The 21,087-nt window shown below is 26.8% G+C and overlaps 1 protein-coding gene across 1 annotated transcript in view; it reads left to right on the forward strand.

Annotated features, from left to right (window-relative positions):
- The first annotated feature begins 546 nt into the window (after nucleotides 1-546).
- Nucleotides 547-21,087, forward strand: part of LOC112595293 (serine/threonine-protein kinase NIM1-like) — a 38,773-nt gene continuing 18,232 nt past the window's right edge. Inside the window, exon 1 of the mRNA XM_025340447.1 lies at nucleotides 547-1,089. The gene's annotated coding sequence lies outside the window, so the exon portion shown is untranslated. The remainder of the gene's footprint in view (nucleotides 1,090-21,087) is intronic.

Genomic DNA, 21,087 nt, shown 5'->3' on the forward strand with positions numbered 1-21,087 from the left:
CGCGAGGGAAAATTAAATTCATATGTGGTCCATCCTGTAACAACTTATAAATGGATTGAAAAAATAAACTAAAATCATGTTCCGAGTTTCGGGGAATCTATTGATATAACTTTATTTTTGAAAACAGTCCAATACTTTTCGAATCTTCAAAGGACAAAGAAAGAGAAAGAAAGATACATTGATTTAAAAAGTACATATAGTATATTTATAACACATGCGGCATGTGATGGGATATAATTTTTTTGTAATATTAAATCCGCGACGGAAAAGTTGTAGGACTGTGGGTTTTCCGTGTAGGAAAGATGTTTGGGGGGGGGGGGGAGAGGAATAGATGAAACCCGGTTTATACGGCGCAAGGCATACGGCGGGCAGACAATAATGTCATTTCAATGACACAATAACTGCTGCAGAAGGCAGAAAAACGAACCTGCAGTTAAGTACGAACCGCAGATAGGTATGAGTACACATAATTGTATGTCGGTGCGCGGCCGATCGCGACAAAACTTCCGCCAATGAACCGTTTTTTTATTTTCCTCTCTTTTTCCCCGCCAGAACGAACCGCCGCCGCCGCCGCCGTCGACATTTCTTGCGCGTATCGGCGGCGCGCTCGGCGGTAGTGGCGGCGGCGTGTGGACGTTTTTCGTTTTTTAAACGTTTGACCGCCGTCGGTCTGAGAACACGGCCGTCAACGCGCGCGTCGTCCGTACTCGCGTTATATACACGTAAATACGTTTTTTATTTCCGCCGAATTTCACCGCCGGTTATACGCGCAGTAAGCTATTACTATTATTGTTATTGTTATTATATTCTTCCGATGATAAAATATGTTCTGTAAGCGCGAGCAACGGCAATAAAATCGTTTCGATCACGTGTTTTTTTTTTTCGCACGAGTTTACGATTGGTTTTTTTCCGTCGCGCAAAGCCGACACATGACATGTCAGCACGCTGAATTATTGTACAGATCTTTAATATTAGTATCTACACTACAAGCGTAAACGTGCGGTGCATAGCGCAAGAGAAAATTCGTGTCCTTCGCAACACATCTTGCAGCCGAAGAACTAATCGCGGCCAAGACGCGCTTCGTATTTCGTAAGTCGCACTGCAGTCGTTTATTAATTATCCACTCGTGTTTATAATAATCTATATAAAATCAAATCTTACATAATTATATACATATTAATAATAGGAATTACCCATGCCTTATAGATGTGCGATCACGGGTGGGGTGGTAGCACCACAGAGATTTTATTCAATACCACTATTTTGGTGTATCAAAAATTTAAAATAAAAATGTTTTTGGCATTATTATAATTATTTTATCATTCTCGGGTGGGGATCTAGTAGTTCAAGAAGGGAAGTTAAGAAGTTAAGATCAATGTTTAGTATTAAATATTAATACTATCCGTGTTTAGTGAAGCTCAGACGTAGATGATAGGGGAATAAGGATTTAAAAAAATATTATTGTTTTAGTCAACAATTCAAAAATTAAATTATCGCTTATAATTTTGTAATTTTTGAAGAAGTTCGGCGAGTTAGGGTGGGAACTTAAGGTTGAAAGCTATGGTTCAAATTTTTCAAATTAACTTTTTAGCCACTATGGAAATAATTATGTTTGGGCGTAGTTACTGTAAATGATATAGGTACCTATTTACTGCAATATTAGTATACACCGATGTATTTGAATAGCTACCTGAAGTTAATTATACGCATAACTGCATAATGCATTATTATATTAATATTGTGTATGATCGTATAATGATAATTATTCAACCATGATATTATATAATATAATATATATTCGCAGTAATACTACGTATGTAATGTGTATGCTAATATATATTTACTATATTGTCGTTTCTTTGTGTTATATATTACATCAACGTAATATTAATATCACGACGCGACGTATCTATATAACTATTGATAAAGTGTTTGTGTGTGTGTGTGTCACAATTCACAAACGATATGTTAGACGTCTGTTTTCCTCTCGTTTCATCTAAACCAACAAATGCATATTATGTATAATATTCAAAATCATTGCCACTAATTTCGAGGTTGGGAAAGGAATGATTTTCGTCGGTAGAGTATACTATAGTGTCGTTGCCCTTACTTGGCCGAGGGATGTTTATTTTTTCTTAACGTTCATTTATACATCACGTATTTTACAAGTGTCTATGCAATATAGATCGTATTTATTAATCCGTTATTTCGGACAAAATATTAATATATCTAAGATCTAATTAACAACTATGATTAACTTATTATAATGGTTTAGTTTATAAAAAATATTACGAAAGACTATCATAATATTGACAATTTGAAACCTATATAAGGTCAGAGTGCAATATTATTATCATCATATTATCTACTAGTCACCATCACGGACATTTTTCATCGCATTTTAGTTTGAATCTCCAGATTGTAAATAATCATTATTATTATTGATTTACACGGGAGAATGCTTCTGACGTGTTTACTTAAATAAACGCTTTTATAAAAATATATTATGTGTACCAATTTATTTACCAGTGAATTTACAATAAAATTCAATCATTGTAAGTCAATAATATTATCAAACATAACTATAATTTATTAAAACGTAGAAAAGTTCTATTCAACTTAACATTTAATTTAAATTCAAAAATTGTTTTGTCTTTATTTACTTTATACTATATTGACTTAAATAACATTACAAATCAAACAATTTTTTTTTGTTTTTGAATAATTGTATAATATATTATGTAAGTTTATAGTTATATAGTTAAGCTATTATTGTTATTATTCTATTGATTAGTATTCATTAATCAAGTTAAGAGATTGAAATAATACATATTTTAAGAATTAGCTGTTTTTTGTTTATACAGAATGTTTTAGGTCTTCGTTCAAACGGTATTTATCTTGTTAATTGTTTATATTTATTTTAATAATAATTATACTACGATAATTGTCGTGAAAGAATTAATTTTTGATTAAAATAAAAATCTAAAGACTTATTATTTAAGAAATTAAAAAATAATAATAATCATAAATTCTTAAATTTATATGTTAAAATTGTGAATAAAATACTTGAGATACCTTTATACCTTAGATTTTAAGGCTTAGAAAATTTCAAAATCACATTAAGTGAAAAATACACTTCCGACTCCATTCCCTGACTTGTGATAATTTTCAAAGTTTATACGAAACAACCCGATACACTTTTTATAAGTTATATTATTACATTCTATTACGATATTATTACTCACGTTTATATTGTAAAGTAAAATTTTATTGGTTAAAAAGTCAATTTTTGAGTTTTAAAATATTATCAGATAATAAATTATTGCAGTAGAAAGTATTACAAATCGAACACCCATCAGGCCGATTGTATGTATATTATAACTATATTTCTACTATGATAATTTTATTAATTTTATTTGACAAAGGACAAATCATTTCACTTCGATATGCTATTATGAATATTGTAAGTACTCTGCGAAATGGGCAGGAGATACCTATCTCCTATATTCATAACATACGTATATAATGTAGTAATGAATAAACAGAAGCGGTCATTACAAAATAAAAATTCGATATATGGATTTAAAAAAAAAATTATTATACAATATGATGGCATACATTTCTTAGTATAAAATTCGATTTTGAGGTATTTTAGTATTTCGTGACGATTAAAAGTGAAAGACATTTTAAACGACAATAATAAAATGATGGTCGATATATTTTACGCAAATTGCGCATACCTATATAGGTTTGTGGTTTATGAAATTTATCGTAGGTAAATCGTAAATAAATATATATAATACTATTCTTAAGTGACTTATTTTTGCATTTTTTGGTTGATGACACATGTTTAAACTATATAGGTATACAAACAAAAATTTATATATGTTATAAGTTAATGACAATCGTGTACAATTCAGTCGTGGTATTTTATGCGGAAAAATAGATTTTGGCAGATTGACAAAACGAGACCAAAATTATAATAATGATGGCTTACCAGTATATTTTGCCACGAGGGATTTTTATGTACAATCTTAGGCGTTTTAAATGTTTCATTTCGAACCATAATCGTAGTAATTAACAAGTCGATATTTTTTATAATTCCTCACGAACACATAATTATTGATCCCTCGACATTTCAATAATTCTTGACTTACGGTACGGAGTGCTTACACAACCATATCAACGTGTCAGGTCATAGTAGTAATGTGATATTACCAACGACACATAAACGAATACACGATGATTAATTTATACTACTAACTGTAGATTGTAATTTTACTTATAATAGTTATTATTGTTATTGCTGTAAATAATAATCATACAAATGTTTCATTATACATGGTCTAATAATAATGTGCGATGTAGAGTATTAACTTATGAAGCATAATAATTAATTTATTATTAATAAATAATATTAATACAATTTTTAAATACTTAAAAAATGATTTTACTTACGAATTTTCGTATTCCAAACTATGCGTGTTTTGAGTAAAATAGTTACTAAAGAAGTTATTTTCAATTATATTATACCGGAATACCGGATTATTAATATATAATTTTAATTATATATCTACTTAGGGTTCTCTGTTTACTTATAGGCTATAGGTACGGATAACATTGAATTGAGTTCCGCAAATATTTTTGGGTTATCGGAGTTGAGTCCAACCAATATTGTTAGGTTATTAGAGTTGAGTCCCTTACTTTAATTGTAATTATAAATATAAAGAGTCAATTAATTAAAAAATATTAAAAATAATAATAAATAAAGGTACTTTTTATACCTAGAGAATAATTTTTTTTTTATCAATACTTAGTTTTACAAAAATACTAAAAAAAAAAAAAAAAAAAAAAAATGAAAATTTATCATACCTATAAATATTTCAAAAAAGAGTTAAAATTTGTTGAAAATTTTACATGATATAGGTATTGAAATTAATAATTTGGAAATTTCAAATATATCTAATTATCTTATTATTTTTGGAAATATAACAAAATATTAAAAATTGTTTGAGTAGAAATAATTTTTTACGGGTGATATTTAAACATACACTCCATTTTTGAGTCATAATAATTTGATAATTAAGTAAGTATTAACTAATTGTGTCACTGGCTATATAGGTAGTTATGACATCTAATCTATAAGGATTTAATTCAAAGATATTAAGATAATAAGCTGGAATCAATTCAATATCACCGATAGGTACAGTACTCATACCATATATGTATAGTATAATAAGCATGTACAGCTGGTCACTATTAAAAATTATTATAATTATTCGGTTTGACCTAAACATGCTTCGAATTCAAATAAAATATTGATAAGTAGATGTTTTCTTGGTAGGTATACATACCTTTTTTTCTGTGGTTATTACGTTGAACGTAGATAAAAACTTGTAAAAAATACATTTTTTTAATACATATTTGATTTATACAGCAATGAGAATTGGTTATTAATCGTTACTATGATGAGAAAAAAATATTTTGTAAGATTTTGATCTCTTTTTCCCTATAAAAAATAAAATAAAATATATGAACCTAGATCCCTATCCCCTAGATCTACTTCTATTTAATATTGTAATATTAGTACATTGCAATCTCTGGTCCTGAGTACAAGAATAGTTTATATTATTTGTTTTTAGTATAAATAACGGTATATAATAATATAAGTAATATAATATTTTTAGAAATACTAACATACAAAAATAAAAACTTAATAAATAATCAACTAGAATAAGAAAAAACTGTATCGTAAGCTTTTTAGGTACGTATTTGTTTTTAAAATAATTTCATGAATTGACTAAAAATGTTTTTATATACCTTGTGTTGTTATCGTTAATTAATATCTATTATTGATTACTCTATTCAAAATTAGTATAAGCGTGTTTTAAACATTTATGAGAATATCCAGACACCCAGTTCATTTCAAGTAATATGGTCTTTCTAATTAATATTTTTCAAAAATTAAATTTAACTATAGACTGCCAATTTCTGGTTTTTAGAAACCCTGTACTTATTATAATATATTTATATCTTATAAATATATAATTTATATAGGTATAATAATACCTTTAAAAATTTAGAAATATGATGTTAAATTTAGGTATGGATTCGATAAAGGGACAGGGCAGTCGATTTTGATTTTAGTTGATTATAATGAACGAATTAATAATAAAAAATGTTTAATATCAATATGTTAATTACATCTATACAGTTTAGCATTTGACATTTAAAAAAAATATATACTAAAGCCTAAAGGTCAGAAAAGCTAAGTAGTTCAGGTGCGTAATGGGTGTAAAACTTTTAAAAACATTGATCACTACTTAGCTATTTTTAATTTTTGAAACAATATTTAGTTGTTGTCAGTAATTTATTACTATTATTAAAATTTAAATAAAAACATTAAATATTTTTAAAAAAGGTTCTCAAGACAGGATAATACATTTATTTTGTATCTTCTAAATATATACTATACTAATTTAAACGTTATTTGCTCGTAGAATTAACTATTAATTCAATATTACTATAGTGTACATAGACTATAGCTGTACAAATATTTGGTTAAAAATCACTGATGAAATATAAATCCTTTTTATATTTTGTAAACAATAAATATAACGTTTACATACTGCAAAGGCACACCACAGTATACAATGTTATATAAGAACTTATTATAGGTACATCTAATATTTTTTTAAATAACATTTGTTTTTTTAGCTATAGATGAAAAACCTATAATCTGTGTTTGGTTTAAAATCTTTAGAGATAAGTACGAAAATACGCGTTGTACGAAAACCCTGTAGAAAAAAAATAAAATAAAAATATAACTATACATCAGTGTTGTGAAAATAGCTTGCGCATATTTTATCTAACGACTATTAATAACTGTATACAATTTAGTAGTAAATAGAATATAGATAAATAAATTTATAATATACTTATACGAGTATATATCAATAGTAAGGACAAAAGCCGAAATCGGGCAAACCTCAGAAATGCCCGGGCAAAACGCGAATTGCCCACAATCCTTGGGCAAAATGTCATATTTCGGCTTTTAACCGGGCAAACTTAGTTATGACCAACATTATTTGGGAAAAACCGCCAAAACCGTATACTGACTTTCATCGTAAGGACAAAACCGTAGAGTTTTAAATACGTTCGCTAATATTATAAACAAATTTAATAATTATAAAATAAGTATTATTGTACAAATATAATTAAATAAACTTAATTAATATAGATACATAATAGAAAATAAAACAAGGTACTGTATAGTTCAAAAATATATTTATGCATTTATGTTATTTTACATGATAATACATTTTTTTTAAATAATCATATTAATACGTAAGTATATTATTATATAAAATATAAATCAAATGATAACTCGCACTTTTAATAAAAGTATATTTAAATATTGATTTCTTTTTGTGTATATTTATTTCCGTACATCTAATTATATTGATTACTTGTGACATTTTAATCGTACTTTACACGTTTGGTATATTATATATTATATTACTAATGGTTATTGCAGTCTATTAGCTTTTGCGGTGTTTATACATTTTTTTTTAACATTCCATTTTTCAATACACCAAATACAGTCGATTTTAAGACAAATAATATTTTTAGTTGTGAAAAATATACTTTTATTGATTAAAACCGGAATTTAAAAAAATAGGAACCATTAATTTAATTCTCATATTATAGTTTCAAGACGATCTTGTTTTTACACAATATATACACATTATACACACATATTCGGATGCCAGATTTTCATGTCAAACTATTTTTTATTAATTTATTTAAAATGTATTACAGTTTGTATCTGTTAAACACCAAAAATAGGGAACATTGATGAAAAAAACTTTGTGTCAAACCTAAATCAAAATTTAAATATTTTATTTTATATGCAAAATGTGTAAGTATACACACATACAGTTTTATACATAAACACATAATCACAATCACGAACCATTTTGTTATACTTCACGCGGTGTTGACAGCCTTAATAGTAAATATACATTAGACGAGTTCATTGTTTTAATTTCGGGTAATACTCGTAATTAAATAAATAATAATCGTTTCTGGTCATTAAATGCATGCTAACAAACTCAAATATGTGTTAAATTCAAATGAATATGGTCATATAGTTTATAGCATAAATAATATTAAGTATAATAAAGTATGTATAATATGTATATACTATATATATCAGATATCCAAATTAAAATAAAATATTCCTTTTAATTATTTAATAGCTTATTAATGATTAATTATAACACGCAATGCATTTATAAAAGTGGGCTGGTGAATGCATTTTATGTAAATTATTTTTTTTTAATCACAAGAAATGTTAACTTTTTTTACAACGTGGTTCAGTGAAACAAAAATGAATTTTTTTGCAGTTTCTAACATTTTTATTTATTTAATTTTACATATGGGTGAATTGTATAAAAACGTTATAGGTACAAGGTACACGACGTTATCATGACTATGAAATTCGATTCATGTTTAAACGATTTTATTTTGTATTTCAAACTTTATCGAGAGAAAATTCTACTGGTATGTTTAAAAAATATTGTCGGATCATTACACGTGGTATAGTACTACTATTAGAATATCTGCATTATCTGTATTAGTGTGTGTTTATTCCAAATTCCAAAGCAAACGGAGTTTATTGATTATTGATTATTTCATAATTTTATTTGGAATTCGTCGAGGGATTGAATTTATATTAATCAACACAGGAGGCTGTAAGGTTATTGAATATAATATATTATAATACCTATATACGTTGGTTGCCATTTGTTTTAATCAACAATAAACAAACGTTGTATTGAAAAAAAAAAATGAATGCCGATGTACGTTTTCATTTTAAATATTGATAAATTGCGAGTATTAGTTTTTTATTATTTAGGTATACTATATTAACGCGATATTAATCGAATTTTATTTCTTAATATTAATAAAAATATATGGAATATACTATCATGTGAATATGATAATATTGAATATTCCATATCAATGTATCATTTGGACGAAATATAAAAAAAAAAAAAAAAATGAAAACTATGAATAAAATATAAAATTAGGATATATAATGCATATGTAAGTCCACTATATTTGCAGGAGTTGAAAGGAACATTATTTTCAATTTTTTTTTATATCGACGTCCTTGAAGAATCTATAAAACACTGAAACCTGGCGTTTGTTTTAAATTATTTAAAGTTTCGAAAGGGCACAATTAAAATGAAACATAATTTTGGTATAATATATACTTTATATACATATACATACGAAACACACACATATTAACTTAAAATATGTATATCGAGTTAGTTTCACAATATTTTTTTACATATATTTAAAAATCATTAGAGCATGATATACTATATTATATAATATTTTAAAATAAGAAAATATATTATAAATTTAAAAAAAATAAATGATTATTCATAAATATATTTATTTAATAAATTATAATTATATATAGTTACCTAAGTATTTAACGGTCATTTTAGAATTCATACAAATTAGTTAACAATTATGGTTCAATTATACTTATTGTTTTTTTGACCCTGCAGGAGAGGAAGAGAAATCTGGAGCAAACTATCAAACATTTGGTTATTTTAGATTTCTTTAAATTTATTCTGTTTACCGAAAAGAAAAAAAAAGGTAATTATTACTGCAGTAGTAGTGAAAGAGCTGGTTGTATATCAACACTAAAATATACATTTTTTAAAATTTTCTTACACTCATTTGGTCGTCCATAAACAATATTCTTCAGAAAACAGTAACAACGATTATGTACAGTGTTATAATATTATATACGAGATTATCGTAAAACGTTTCGATGACCGAGTGCGTATTATGGCTGCAGTGTATATAGGTACCGTCTTCCAAGTTCTGGGTCATGGGCACTGCACGCACACACTATATTAAAGCACAAACATAAAAATATATAAAAAAAAATGTACTTATAATACCGTATTGATATTATTATTATTACATGAGTTAGGGGTGGTTTTTTTTCTTGAAAGCGAAAAAAGTCGTCTACGAGGCCTATACGGTCATATCATGCTTCACCGTCTACAATCGTAAAACACATTTAACGCGTGATCGACGCCGGGAATAGTATCGCAACGAGCTACACATAATATAGGTATCATTATATATAGGTGCCTTAGAGGTACGCACGTTATGTCATTATTCGAAAGACACACGATATTATAGTATTATACATTTATACCATGGTACCTACAGTCAACACCGTGCGTTATGTCAGCGTATTATTGTACGGATACGGAATAGCTATAAACAATATATAAATACATATTATATATTTATATCGTAATAAGCAGGGACTTATCATTTGCGTGCCGTACAACACACGTTCTGTTTCCGAAACAATATAATAATTTATAGCAAAGAAGTAAAATATTATAATACCATAGTCACCGTGTAAATAGTCATATTATGAACCATACTATGGACGTAGGCGATTATAATAATGTATAATACATATATATTATTTATTTATTTACTTTTTTGATATTATTAACAACTAGACTGCAAAGGCCGTTTACTTTTGATAACACTTAATTTCTAGTTTAAAACTTAGTTTAAGTATTTAAAAACGATATTATAAATTAAATTCTGTTAATTAACTTGGTTGATTTTAAGAAACACAAGATCTTATCGATCTGTTCAGGGTTGGGTCTCAGTGATATATTTAGGTTTTTTGTTATGTTGAGATTTCAACGATCCTGTTCATATCGTTTATATTCAGTTAATAAATGTTTCACCGCGAGTTTAATGCTGCATGATTCGCATATGGGGGTTTTCTTTTACCACAAGAAGGCTATCAGTGTGTGAATCTTGTGTACCCGATTTTCAATTGATTTTCAATTGATTATTCTTAACGTTTAAGAGCCAGATTTTCTCATATAAATGTTGAATTCTTTATTTGGTTTAGTTTGGTGTTCGGTTATTTCAGAATATTTGCCATTTATATCTTATACGTATTTTTATAATGTTTTTCAAGTTATCGAGTTTGTTTTAGTCGGATAAAGCGAGTTCAGCGTGGTTTTCTGCAGTTTCATTTCCTTCATGCCAGAATACCCAAGTATCCAGATTAATGATATTTGTTTTTTTGATTTTGACTTCGTCTAATTTATTTTTTATACATAATTATTTTTTAATGTAATCAATATTTTTCAATATAAAAATAGTAATTTATTGCATTTATACTTTAACTATTCTGAATCGAAAATTGTACATAGAATAACTAGTTATTCTATACGATTTATAGTTTTAATTTTACTGTTAATTTTATTTTAACTAAAAAAGTACGTCAAATTTTAAAACAACTTGTAGATTTGATATTTTAACGCTAACATAATAATATACGATTTTTGACAATCAAAATTTTTTACACTCTTGAATCTTTGATAAATTTACTAGGTTAAAATCTATAATTGGCTTAAAGTCTAGTAGTAGATATTTTGGTATACCTATAATAATATATATTTTGCTCGAGTGCGATATTTCAATCGGTTATCTCACCGTATAGTTATGATACTCAAGTTCGGATACATAGTGCCAAGTTGAAATTTTTTTTATCACCTAGTAATAATAATAAAATACAAACTTTTAAATCTGTCTTGTTCCTGTTCTCGTGATTCTTCTTTAACAAGAGGTTCAGTACGGTCAGTACGAGTATATATACACAGAACTACTTAATACAATATTATACATAGAGGTTAATGTCTTCCGCACGACTATAATAATCCCTTTGGCACGCACCCCGCACGTGAAACCTAAAGTAACGTCCGACGACGGTATATAACACTCCCTACTCCCCCATACATACACAACACATACAAATAAATATTGATCCCTACAGCGACTTAACTATTTACATATCAACCACCAGCAGACAGTACGTTACAGTCTCGTGCGGTAGATAGGTAGATAGGATCATACACACATTTATTACCGGGAAGTGTTACCACGACCTACTCACCAGTCGCCACCACACGGAGCGGTGCTTATCCCCGTCCGAAGACCTTGTTGGATAGTAGTATAGCATAACGGTTTTCGCGTGCGTTACGCGTTATAACTATAAAAAAAAGTACTTAATTGTAATAACAATAATTATTAACACAAAATTGCACCACTATAATAGGAGTGTGTGTGTGCATAGTGTAGTATAGAGAAATACGCGAATAATATAATAATTTTTAGGTACACAATAATAATGTGTACGTAGTACGTATAATACACACGCAGTCCGGTTCGAAGACTCGAAAATGCGGTCGCCCGGATGTACTTTGATGGCGCGTCGGGCTGAAAAAATGACCTGTAGTGGTTTCCGTGGTGCGCAATATTATGCATATTTAATAATATTATAATATACACTCAATTTTCACAAACAATCGGCAATGTATATATTATATATATTATATAGTGCATACGTTGTACCTAGGCGCGCAAGTAGGGATTTAAATAAACGGGGGCTTAAACCCCCACATTTTCTCAATGGAAACTGTTATGCGCAGCTCCCCCCTTGAAATAAAAAATAAAAAAATAGTTTTATAATATTTTTTTATACAAAATAAGTATAAATGTTTATTATATTATAAATTAATTATTATATAACATTGAATCGATTTTCCCAATAAACAATATAAAATCATTTAAGGCTATATATAATGAATCAACGTGAATCACGTTTGCAGCATTGTTGGCCAATCATTTGTTTGTAATTTTTGCGTAGTGAAAAATGATTATTCAAACATGGGTAATTTAATTAGTAGTAAGATCATTCATTTAATGTTATTAATTATTATAAATAGATTTGTGTTTATAAAAATGCATGCACAGCTGCAGGATATGGTAGAAACAAATCAATTATGTTGGTACTGTTGGTAGATTAATGAAGCTTAATTTCCCCTAGTACTAAGCCCCCCTCCAAGTATTACCCTATTTATGCGTATGATGGGTATATATTGTATACAAACGGACAATTGTCCGATTTTATTTTTTTAACCATAATGTCTCCCAATTTTGTTGTTCTACACGCGCTGATAAGTTAATTTTATGGCCATATGACATGCATAATGATATTATCATTTGAAACGAGTTGACCCAACTAAATTATCTCTGACTTAAAATCCACTATGACGTCACGGCATTCTTATACATACCATCCGTCGCGCATGGTAAATCCACAACAGTTACTAAGGTTACTGTAGTGTGCTCATATACCATTGTCGTATGTATACATGTAACTGCAGACTGATACCTACCTATAGGTACCTTCTATAAATTGTATACAAAATATTTTGGTAAAACAATAATACAAATATATATATGGTTACATAGATTTTTTGATTTTTATTTAATATACAGAGTGATATATAAAGTACGCTCACACATTCACCCATAATCTTGCATGCTTTAATACTAAGTTCATGGAAATTCTAATTTTTAGAATTTTAAATTTTATTAGAGTTTAATAAAGGTCATTTTTCAAATATTAAGATTTTTTATAAATATTGACCTTTTTAAACATAGAGTTATAACAACTTTATATAATACGCAAAACGTGCCTATTGGTGTACAATTTAATTAATTGAACAAAATAGTAAACAGAAAATAGAATATCTTCGAATCAACCACGATTTCAATTTAATCTTAATATTTCCATTTTAACAATAACGTGCGTTATAGAAAAATCATTGATAGACTTTAAAAAATAGATTTTGTAAAAATGTATAGAAAATGTCAATATTTTTTGGAAAGTTTCGAAATAAATTAGTTTTAAAAATTGTATTTATGTTGGTTTCAATTCATGCCTTATATGTACAACAATCGTTATTGTATTTCACATTACCGATGTAAACATTGTATTAAGCAATAAGAGTACGAATAGTAGTAAAAGTATATTGCTGAAAAACCTAAATTTAACGAAAAATAATTAAATTTACGATTTCTTATAAGTAAAAGTAAAATAGAAAATTAAAGTTAATATAATAATATGTATTGTGTAATAAAATTAAAATAGCAAAATAAATAAGTTTTAAATAACTAATATGGCGTAAAGGTTACAATTAATTCAAAATATTTTATTTTTTTTTAGTTTTTCCTTACTTCGCCTATAAAAGGTTTATTCGGTTTTAAGACTCACTTCGTGCTGGTTCCAAAGTGTGTCTTATAATCGACGTCTACTGTATTATTACACAGTCAAGTTGACCTTCAAAAATGTATAATTACAGTTGATAAATATTATTAAAATGTCGTCTGTTTGTGTGGATGAAAAAAAATATTTATGCATAAGAACACAGTTATACATAAATATATTATAGCATATATGCTAGTAAAATGTCAATGAGGAATGAATCAAAGATTGTTTTTTATACTAATGTAATAGGTACCATCGTTATTCGGGTATAATAATATTATTAACGACTGACGTACCTACTTATTTATCATAACGTGTTTAATATGGCAATGTCCATTATTATGTTAGTTAATATAGTTTTTGTATAAGTATATAACACATGGCAACAGAAACGAATAGTATTTTAGTTGCTTACATTAACATGGATCTAACAAACACAATAAATGACGATAAATCGCACGATATTTTATATACGTATATATTAGTTAATAGTTATCGTGATCGAGATTCGAGAGAGGCCAATGTATACAGTATTATATTTATTTGTGCGACAGTAGTTGCAGTGACACGCGCGTACGAGCAGCATAATATAATACGCTCAATTGACCAATTATGGGCTAAACACTTAAATGTCTATTAAAGTATTAACACAAAACAAAGTTCATGTCCGGTAGTCGCGGTACCATTATAATTTATGTTCAACGTTTACTGAATAATTTTTATTGATTCGTCCACGTTTAAAAACTAAATCGTTTAATTAAATAGATGCCGATATGGATACATTTTTTCCTGTAACTTCCGTAGTCGCAGGAACTATATGTATGTAAATATTATTATAACTATAAGCACGATAATAATGTTTGTAGTATATTATAGTTCTAAGTTAAATATTATCTTAACATAAATAAAGTAGTCTACATATTAAAAGCATTTTATGTTTCCGATTATACTGATGATGTGTACTTCTTAAGTTTATATAAACAGGACGTCAATATAAATATAAGCAAGAGAAAAAAGTATAAGTTTGCCATCATTCAATATATATGTAGGTAGCTAAAACGATTTTAATTTACGAACGCGCTGTACACCGTGTTCAAAATAGTAACATTATTACAATGTTTTCGTAAATCTATTTTTGTATCTCATTCGAATAAAATACGCATATAATTTTCTGGTAGGTTAGTGCAATAAAGTGATAAACTCGTCATTCATAAGTAACACTGCTATTGCGTATTACCTAATAACACGTCTTTACCAATAAAATCATTTCACCTTCTTTTCCCCAATAATACATAGAAAAATCAATTTATCTTTTTTATGTTATTATTATGGTTGTATAATTATATTTTGGAAATTGAAATAAGTTATGCATGTAAATTGCCGATAAACCATTAGGGTCTTTTTGAAATCCACAACAATTTAGTTCGTAATTATAAACAGGTATGTGTATGAGTATTATTGTGTATACTTTGCGTGATTTGCAAATTAACTTAATAATTGTGTGCTTTGTCATAATTATTATAATTGATTAATACGCGTTTCAAAGATGCTTTGAATGCAAAACAATTCACAATTGATTGTACCGAGTTGTTATTTTTTGTATTAAATATAAATGTAAATTGAGTTTAGCATCATGAACGACTGTGGTTGTGGATGTGAGTTTCCAAGTTTATTATTTATTGTGTAGTGTTTGCCAGCTCTATTTAGTTACATAAGTAGTATAAATTTACTATTAAGTATTTTTTATATAATATATATTATATATATATTATTTATGTGCAAAACCAGTGGTCTGACGACGGATAACAGGAATTTATTACTATCTATTTAATTCATTTTAAATTATTTTTATTATTTTAATTGTTATTATTATGCAATTTCGAGATGGTCACGGTGGCCGCCATTGCCAATTTATATTTCATTGGTCCAATTTGTTACCAAGTCCCCGTATCCCTGTCATATACACACCGCTTTGTGCAACACTGCACCCACGTCCCACACACACTTATAATTGTTATATATTATATTAAATGACACGCATAACTTGTAGTTAGACCATTGGGTTTATTTAAGTATTTGAAAATAAAATATTTATTATACCATAATATCTATTAAGAAAAATTTACGATTAATTGACGTTTTTTACCCACCTTTGTTTTATTGGACAATAATAAGTTACGATGTAGTCAATTACAGGTCCAAATAGCGAAGTACATATTAATTGGAATAGGTTGATCAGCAATAAATGTATAACGACGTTAAAGAGATGTTTTGAAAAACAATCTTCATCATTTGACATACTTTACCACGTTAAATTCTATCAACCATGATGTTTTTATCAATTGGACTAATAAAAATAGATATTCATAATTTTTCCACACCTGTAATATATAAAAGCATGAATAAATTAAATTATCAATCATATCTTATTATTATAAATGGATAGTTGATTTATAAATTCCATTTAATGTGATATATTGTGTTTATTCGAGTACCGTAATATTACTTGCAGGCTGCAATATATTATGTGAGTATCTAAATAAACTTATTTTAAACCTAGTCAAAGAGAGATATGGTATGAACGTCTAATGATAACTAAAATTAAGTAAAGTATTAATTTAAATAATTAGGTAACAAATAAGTGTACTTTTTTAATTACTTAAATTATGTAAAGTTATTTCCTCAAATGCACGCGTTCGAATTTTGACTTAAAAGGACGCCACACCTGCATGTGTTATCTCCCTCTCACATACATATTTTCGTTCAACAGAATCCACTTTATGTAGTTAGCTTTAATATTAGAGGGCAATTACATAGATTTTTATTGATATTATAATTTTAAAGTGAATTATGAATACTTCAAAGTTAAATTATTTTATATAGCTACTCGTATAACTCAGTTTAAAAATTAAAATATTAATAAAAACCTATATGAGATGGCCTAAATAAAAATTTTACCTATAAGTTTGATAATAGGTAAATTTACTTTAATATATTAAAGCCAATAACATAAAATGGATTTTGCTAAACGAAAATCAGCTATTTTGTATGTATGTTAGACGGAAATAACACATGCGGGTTTAGCGTTCTCTAAAGACGTCAAGTTAATATTTACAAAAATTGTATAGTATGTTATAAAATATTTAAATATTTTGTACTTCTGTTGTTTACTTATATATATAATATAATATTACGATATATGTTTAGTATATAGAAGTTATAAGTCTTTGTGGTAATGTAGACACTCGTAGATATGTATAATTTATAAAAATAAAACCATTAATTTTTTTATCATAATACGTTAAAATGTATCCGGGTATTGTTTAAATAGAAAAGTTGGAATTTAAACATCGTTTCTATCATTATTTAATATGTATTTATTTCTTAAATATTAAAGTATTGTAAATTGTAGGTTTATTGGTTGGGAACTAAAGACGTATCCCGAGAAATTTTTATGTCATATGTCTTAAGTCGTGACACGCAGCTGTTTCGGAATAAAATAATAATCATGTATACACAGGCAAATGTAAGTTTTTACGAGAGACCTATTAAGTAAAGAAAAAATACTTAATACTCGTATATTAGTTCCTACATTATGGAAAATATTATGTATTATGTAAGTTTCTACACAGTATGAGGTAAAAAGAATTATTTATATTAGTTTCTAAACTAAAAGTTTGTATCTGTGATTATTGGAATATAATATTGTGTATTACACATAGGTGTTTATATATTTTCTATATTATACTACCTTAATTTAACTTATAATTGACCGGAGTCAGTCGGATGGATATGATTATAATTGAATCGACAATAAAATCTAAATGAAAAATATTTCTTGAGGTAATTATAAATATTTATATTATTAAAAATCAATATCACTCTGCTGTAAGAATTAGTTGAACATTTTTATGCATTTTTAACTATAAAATAACTTATATATATTATATTTGTGTAGTTTTGATAAATTCATTAAAAATTTTAAAATTTTAGTGTATAAAATAAATACAACTATGTATTTTTAATAAATTTAAATTTCTGTAAGAAGAATTTTTGAGGAATCTTGTATTGAATTTTCAAAGTTTTTTATTTATAAATAAGTATTTTATAATGAAAAAATAAACTAAAACTTCTCTCTATCCCTAATATTTTATTATTTTTATTTTACCGAGTATTTTAAAAGTAGATCGTGAAGTTTTTCATATGAATTAACTAGTTCTAATTTACTAATAACAAATTGGTACTAGTAATCATCATTGGTGTTGAAGATTGAAGAATTTTTTCTTAGTGTGCACATCAGATACAAAAAAATGCATATCATTGCAGTCCACTCAGAATCTTTAAAATAAGAATAATTAAAATAAGATATAATATTAATGAGAGTATTTTGTACATGAGAATATAACTAGTAGAAATTTACAAACATAAGATACTGAGATACTTTGAAGTATGGTATATTTAAGGATGAACTAAAGTTTTCTAGGGCAATTAAAGCGTCTACATCTAAAATGGTATCAAAGATATTAAATTAATCGTAAATATTAAATTTAAGTCTCCCTAAAATACGTTATCGCTCTTGGTTTTCATTATATAATCTAAGTGATTATAAAATTTTAATTTTATGGATACATAAATAAAAACATTTTATGAAGTATTATAGCGTTCCTATATCTATTTACAGCTCTCAAACACACATAATTTTCGTCCTCTAAAATCAAGGTTAAACAATTAACAAAGTTGATTTTTCCTGATTTTTGAAGAATTATTTATTTTATATTACTATTTATTATTTTATAAATATAAGGTTTATGTCCGATAGATTAGACATTAGGTTTATGCAATAAAAGTTAGCGGTCCGAGGGCAATGTAATACGTCAATATAATATTGCATTTTGAGTATGGATAAGTTAGGTTTATCAACACTTAACTAAAAATAAACTGGTTAACTAAATACTAATTGATCTAGGCCGTCTAGGGATGATTCAATTCAATATAGTACAAAATATCAATGAAAACATATTAGGTACTAAAATAAAATCTAAATTTAAAATAACCAAAGAAAAAATATACAACTGATAAAAGTCCAGGGTTAAAAAATATATGTATTAAAAAATCCACTAAAAATAATAACAATAATTTAATCATGATTGTATAGTGTTTATATTATTAAAATTGTATGAAAAATGAATCCTTAGGTAATATTTATTGTTATTTATTGTAACATACTTTATTGTTATTATTGAAATTTAAAATCATTTGGTAGTCATTTACACATAAAATAGTTTATAATTACATAACTCGAATAATTAATTAATATTTTACAATTAGCTATTAGTAATTTATAAAAAATAATGTTAATATCAATGTTTTTAATTGTCTTTTCATAATTTTTACTTTTTGACTTGTGGCACACAGGTTTGTTAACCATAGTTATTTTAATTTTTTATCATGTACAATTTGTATATTAGTAAGACATCAATTTTTTTTTTTAAATATAACAGTGACTAGGTATATAATACAAAGCAATAGTTTTTGCTATGTGCAGATTTCAAAATGGAAATATTAAATACCATTTAAAATTTTATGAAATAACAATTGACTATCATAATAGTACTGCGTGAGCGAACGATATGTTACAATGACCGATGGAGTTATAATAAAATTATACCTTGTAATTAAGGTATCCACTGTTATCTGTAAGTAATATACTTTACCAGTGGTATCGAGTTGGTAAACATTATATATTATGATAATATATGTACAGTCATATTTTATATTTTATAGTTGTTTTTAACACAAACAGAAAAAAAGAAACACGGTTTTAAATATAATAAAATTGTTTGACAAAAAAAAATACAACCTTCATGCACACACACACACACACACACACACATACACACATATACATTACCAGAGTATTTAAAGAATAGTTCTTTGAGACGCGTACATAGGTGGCCAAAATATGGACACTATGTAACTAACTCGTAGAATAAAACGAAAATCTAAAAAAAAACTAGATTTTTGTGTTAACATACATATTAATTTAATACTTTATACAACGCAGTCATAATGTAAATTATTAGTGTGCACACAGATAGAGTGTCCCTATACATACTACAATACCTGGCTATTTGATATAATATGCAATCTCGCATGTATGAATTGGTAAGAGATAATTCGTCCTCAAATTCCAACTGCCTGCAGTTGCTGTACAATATTTATTTTTTTAGTTTAGCGTTGATAAACTCAAAAGCAATTGAAAGTTCGATAAAGACGTCTAACGCCGAATCGGAGTCATGTGATAATATTGTGTATCTACTGGTTAAGGTTAAGTATTTAATAATTAATACCTACTTAATATTTATTTTACTATAATATAGTATGTTCTTAGTAATACTTTTTGATTTTTTGGTTTCCACTAGGATTTTTTTCAGTGAGGCCAATACTTTTCTGAAATTAAACTTAACAAATAATTAGTCATTTTTGTAATATTTTGAAACCAGAAAAAAATATTTTGTTATCCTCCTCCTCCTCAATCGTTTATTTAAAATTGAAAAACATTTCATAGATAATAATAAATTTAATGCCTATAATCGGATTACAGAGATAAATCTTTTTTACACCTTCCCGAAATCAGCTTATGGTTTTTATTGCGTGTTAAATTTGAACTAGATACCTGCCTATAAAGCATAATATATAACATGCAATTGATTTAATTTACAACACATATTGTATATAGTTTATTTATTATAAAGTTATTCGAAACAAAATTAGGGTAATGAAAATTACCACGGAAACGTTCCAATTACAAAAATTGAATAAAACGTAATATGTAATGCTTTTTACATGTAACACGTATTATGTGACATAATATATGCCACATGGGCAGTATATGATTT

Source organism: Melanaphis sacchari, unplaced genomic scaffold (assembly GCF_002803265.2).
Source record: "Melanaphis sacchari strain LSU unplaced genomic scaffold, SCAv2.0 Contig0_pilon_pilon, whole genome shotgun sequence".
NCBI classification, from domain to species: Eukaryota; Metazoa; Arthropoda; class Insecta; order Hemiptera; family Aphididae; genus Melanaphis; species Melanaphis sacchari.